Here is a 6,000-nt window from a genome sequence, read left to right as displayed (position 1 = left end):
CATCATACTGATTCTGTGTTTCTGGAAAACCCTGATTAATACATCACCTCTGTTACACAAAATGTCCAAAATTATAGAAAGCAATAGTTGAAAATAACCAATAACTACAGAATTTATAACATGCTTTTGTTGGGAAAGGATATCTATACATTAAACCTCCAGAGTCTCAATATTGTTCTGTTTTTTTAAAAAAATGTATTTTTAAAATGATTTTATGTATTTACTTGAGGGAGAAAGAGAGAGTGAGAGAGAGAGCAAGCACAAGTGGAGGGTGAGGGGGAGAGCAGAGGGAGAGGGGATGCAGACTCACTGCTGAGTAGGGATCCCAACACGAGGCTTGATCCCAGGACCCTGAGATCATGACCTGAGCCAAAGGCAGACACTTGACCAACTGAACCAGCCAGGTGTCCCAGTAGTGTTTTATTTCTTGACAAGAGTTATAGATACAGGAGCATTTACTTAATTTTTTAAATATGCAAAATAAGTTTTAAGTCATTTCCTCTTTGTTGTTTCAAGGAAAAAAACTTTTAAAAATAAGCAAAAAATTATTTAATAAACTAACAATAAATCAAAATGCCCTTAATTCACACTCCCCTGTTACAGAAAATTAAATTTGGTATGGTTTCCACTGACTGTAATTTTGAAGTGATTGGAAATTTCTCTGCAAATATGAAATTGTTGCTGGAGGTTCAGAATTTGGACATTTTAAAATACACCCTTACATTGTCCCCAAACCAAGATTATAATCAAAAGCCATAGACAACATGAAGCTAATCTTACTAGTCAGTGGGAAAAAACCCAACATGCTCTACCTAATGTATCTGAACAAAACTCTTTTTTTAAATAATAGAACAACAATATCAGATAATGTGTCTGGAGGAATTTGAAATTCAGAGTAGACAAACCCAGAAGCTAGTGTATGTTTAAAAGCAAATATAAACATTCAGCACATTCTTAGTTCACACTAAATATGAAGTTTCCAAAAGATGAAAATATCCTAGAGTACTACTCTTATTAATCCTTAAGAGAGCTTTGAGTACCTCAAAAGTTGCTTCTAGCTATATGGTATTGTTCCTTAGAAGTACTTAACTAAATATATATATATAGATATATATATATATATATATATATATATATATAGATATATATAATACTGCTCTCAGACCAGGGTTTTGACCTCATGAACAAGTTCCTGACCTACTTCTCTGGGCGGAGAGTCAGTGCAGAGGGTGGCCTCAAGCATGAGTACTTCCGAGAGATGCCCCTCCCCATCGACCCGTCGGTCTTCCCCACGTGGCCTGCCAAGAGTGAGCAGCAAAGGGTTAAGCGTGGCACGAGCCGGTGGCCGCTGGATGGAGGCCTGGGCTACAGCCAGCTGGGCGACGACAACCTGAAGGAGATGGATTTCCACCTCACGACTACAAACCAGGGGGCCTCAGCCGTAGGCCCTGGCTTCAGCCTCAAGTTCTGAGGTTCTGCACGGAGCCCACCCCAGCTCCACGGGGGGCTGCTCAGGATCACTCGGCGGGGGTCGGTGCTGGAGGCAGCATGCAGGTCCAGACCCAAGCCCTGCTTTGTGTGTACTCAGCTGCCACAGGCCAGGATGGCTCTGGATCTCCACCTCACGTCTCAGACTGCCTGTTCTGTTTGCTTTTCCACGTTTCATTTTTATTTTATCTTGGCTTGTAAATTTGTAGAATTAAATCACATTTTCCTTGTTGTGGGGGAAAAAATATATATATATAGCATTCATCTTAGAAAACCACAGAAGGATCAGATTTATCTACATTACATTTACTATGCTGTTGCCAACTTGAGTGCATTCCAAATGGTTTTACTCTGGATCTGATTCATTTTTCTGCTGGTCTCCTCTATGTCATGCGGGTTCCTATCTCTTTCAAAAACAAAGATATTTAGAAGAGGCATGCTTAAAAATACTTTAATAAATACTAGAATCTGAACAAACATGCCCAGATGCGCCCTTCCCAAATACCATAATATGCATTGAAAGATTTTAAAAGCATAATTTTCGCTTTTTTCTCACCCTCAGCTTCTTGGTTGGTGCATGTATGTACGACTTCAGCAGAAATAGTTGAGTCCCTACTGTATTCCAGGCTCTGCTAGAAGCCGGGGGGGGGGGGGGGGTGAATCTAGAACACGGTGCCTGCCCCCGTAGACCTCCAGTCCAGTGGAGAAGCCAGGCTCCACAGACCCACGGTGGACGCAGTGGTTTCTTACGATTGCCTGTCCAGCTCTGCGTCTGAGTTCATGTATGGGTTTCAGTGACCAGTCAGCCTCAGGACACCACTTTTGGGGAATTCAGTTGCCCTTTCCGGGACTGGTCTAAATACCTTTAGTGGTCAACCTCGTCATCTCTCCCAGTCCTTTGTTGATGAGTCTGTTCTGGTAACCGCTGAGTCAGCCTCCCCTTCAGGGATCATGCCTTCTGTCAAACGGCAGTTCTTCGAACCCAACCCCCCCATTAAGCTCCATCACCCACCAGCCTCTTCTAGAGCTAGCAATCATCCCTGATTCCGCTCCTGACCACACCAGATGTGTGAGCTTTAACAAGTCCTTTATCCACCCCAGTCTGGATTCAGTTTCCTCTTCAACCATAAACTTCATAAACTGCGCATCCTACCTCCTGTCCTGGACTGATGTGAGGATTTGGTGAGACTACATGTTTAAGTGGTAGTGTACTGTGTATGTTAACATGATTGTGTTTCCAAGCAGTTCTGGTAGTCATGAAGTTTTTCATTAAAGAGTAAAATTTGGGGCAGCCCCGGGTGGCTCAGCAGTTTGGCGTCGCCTTCAGCCCAGGACCTGGTCCTGGAGACCTAGGATCCAGTCCCAGGATCGAGTCCCACTCGGGGTCCCTGCATGGAGCCTGCTTCTCCCTCTGCCTGTGTCTCTGCCTCTCTCTCTGTGTCTCTCATGAATAAATAAAATCTTTTTAAAAAGTGAAGAGTAAAAAAAAAAAAAAATAAATAAATAAAAGCATAATTTTCATTTGAATGGCAATGTCTTGTTAATGAAATGAGCATAAGAAGGTTTATTATTCATATCAAAGTTTTAGGATCCCATAACAAGGCTGACAATATGTTACTGCCATATAAGAAAACAGTAAATATAATTAAGCGTTTTACATGCTCAGTTTTAATATCGGATTTACACATTTTAAAATATATTGCCCATCAGCATAATATTTCATGTTTTTATGATAAAGATTCAGCATTATTTTAGCTTTAAAGTTAGAGTAGAGGGGGACCTGGGTGGCTAAGTTGGTTGAGCATCTACCTTAGGCTCAGGTCATTTGTCTCAGGGTCCTGGGATAGAGTCAGGTGTCCAGCTCCCTGCTCAGTGGTGAGTCTGCTTCTTCCTCTCTCTCTGCTCTTCCCCACCTGCTAGTACACATGCTCTCTCTCTCCTCCTCTCTCTCAATGAAATAAATGAAATCTTTGGGGGATGGGGTAACTAGGTGATGGACATTAAGGAGGGCTTATGATATAATGAGCACTGGATGTTATATAAGATTGATGAATCACTGAACTCTACTTCTGAAACCAATAATACTCTATATGTTAATTGAACTTAAATTAAAAAAAATAAATCAACAAATTAAATTAATTTTTAAAATAATATCTTTTTTAAAAATTAAAATAAATTTAGAGTAGAATGCTTAATTATCATATTAACAAATGAGGTATAAATTATAATTTAATTATCATTCAACCTCCTTATTAACTTAACATATTTAAATGTGTGTGCAAGAACCCATTTATATGTGTTTTAAAGTCTGAAAAAATTATATAATCTAGTACTTTAAACCCAGCATATATCAAAATAAACAAGATTATGTCCAATTGTTTTTAAGAAAAGCTCAAGAATTCTGCTAAAACATATCTTGCTCATAACTAGAAAAGCACTAATTAATATTAGTTTAGAGTGGGTAAATAAATCAGACGCGATGCAGGAGTTTGTGTGCCAATAAATTCATAGAGGAGACATTTCGGTGACAGCTTTGCTGTAAATGTCATTGAAGCTTTTGAACACCAGCCAGTCCCAAATGTGCAGGACCACTGCTCCTGATGCTATTAAAATATAATAACAATGTTTTTTGGAAACACCATCATGTTTTATATGGAGAAAAGGCAATATTCAGAAGAATTAGCTTCCATAATGAATCCTACAATGTAAAAGGGGAGCTACAGATAAATAGCACAGGATCCTGGAGAATCCCAACTCTGTCAGGCATTAACCTTTTGGTTACTAGTTCTTGAATAGGTTATGAGGTCTAGAGAGCATGGGTAGACCGCCCAGACATCAGGCATGGGCAGTGAAGACAGTGGCCAGTTATCATCTAGTGAAGAAGTAGCTCAAGACTTTATCCAATCACAAACATATGCCAACTGTGTGCCAGTAGAACACCAAACAGCCTTGAGTTTAGTTCAAACTCATCTACCAAATATACTCTGTAGCATTCTTACTGTGCATTTTGAATTGGCCTCTCATTTAGGACATAATATATAGATTAACATTCACTAAATCAAAGTTTTGCTATATAAGTAATGGATTTGTGCAACTTAAAAATAATTTTATACAAGTTTCTTAGTAAGCTGATGATGTATTATCATTAAAAACATGGTTGATAAAGCTGGTTCCCATGGTGTTGCAGATCACAATACCAAAAGCACTACACATGTAAACCAAATTTAACAATTAAATAGATGGAGGATGATGGATACAGCTCCCTCACTGTTGGATTGGGAAGTTACAGAAAAATAATGGGGAAAAGTTAAAATGATCCATGTGGTATTGAATTAGAATTGGAGATAGCAGAAAGAACTCATGTTTTAGTTTAATATAGATATGGATGAATACATATAGAAATATTTATAGGGGGATGCCTGGGTGGCTCAGTGATTGAGCATCTCTTTGGCTCAGGGTGTGATCCCAGGGTCGCAGGATCAAGTCCTGCATTGGGCTCCCCACAGGGAACCTGCTTCTCCCTCTGCCTATGTCTCTGCCCCTCTCTCTGTGTCTCTCATGAATAAATAAATACAATCTTTAAAAAAAGAGAAATATTTGTAGGTATGTGTATGGGTAGGAGTTAGTATACCCACATGTATTTCCTTGCTCTGTCAGCTGAGATGGCCTAGAAGTATTGACACTTGGCACGCATTCTCCAATACATAATACCATATTCCAATAAAAGGAACCAGAATTAAAGAAATGGCCAATTCCAAGGTTGGGACAGGAATATACATAATGGCTGTGAAGCATCTCATACTGAGAGTATGAATATTCTCTCTCTCTTTTTAAAAAATTAATTATTTATTTGAGAGAGCATGAACAAGGGGGCAGGGCAAAGGGAGAGGGAGAAGCAGGCTCTCCGCTGAGCAGAAAGCCCAACCCAGGGCTAGATCCCAGGACCCCAGGATCATGACTTCAGCTGAAGGAAGACATTTAACCACCCAGGTGCCCCAAAAGTATGAGTAGTCTCAAAAATAACCACAAAGGGACAAAGAAGCCAACAGAACAAGTTCTCAATAGCCAAAACTAGAACAATTTGAGCAACAAGATACATAAAATAGTATAAGATTGTAATCTAGTGTTTAAAATTATTATCTAAGAATCCATAATAATATAAATAAATGATTGAATAAATAAAAATAAATGGAAGAAAGCAGACAAATCTCCTTTGAAGAACAATTCCAAGTAATTTATGTATGTGAATACTCAGGCTCCTCAAAGAGGTGTAATGTAACTTCCAACTCCTTAAATGGAGAAACAGCATAATGATTTCATTCCAAAGGGTGCAGTATAGTTAGGAGGAAGAAAGTGTAATTTACGTGGAGAAATCTGACGGTTAATCTCAGGTAGGTGACCAAGGTTAACATTAATGGTGATAAGTCCTGGTGATAGTAAGTTCCCTTGACATGATGTGATGAGAATGGTATTTTTACCTCACTGTTTTTTTTGCCTCCAAGCCTACCTAAG

The 6,000-nt window shown here is 39.2% G+C and overlaps 1 pseudogene; it reads left to right on the top strand.

The window, feature by feature from the left end:
* The first annotated feature begins 1,180 nt into the window (after window positions 1–1,180).
* Window positions 1,181–6,000, top strand: part of LOC121482467 — a 93,813-nt pseudogene continuing 88,993 nt past the window's right edge.

The sequence above is a fragment of the Vulpes lagopus genome, chromosome X (assembly GCF_018345385.1).
Source record: "Vulpes lagopus strain Blue_001 chromosome X, ASM1834538v1, whole genome shotgun sequence".
NCBI classification, from domain to species: Eukaryota; Metazoa; Chordata; class Mammalia; order Carnivora; family Canidae; genus Vulpes; species Vulpes lagopus.
Note: the sequence above shows the minus strand (reverse complement) of the source record. Positions and strands in the feature narration are given on the sequence as shown.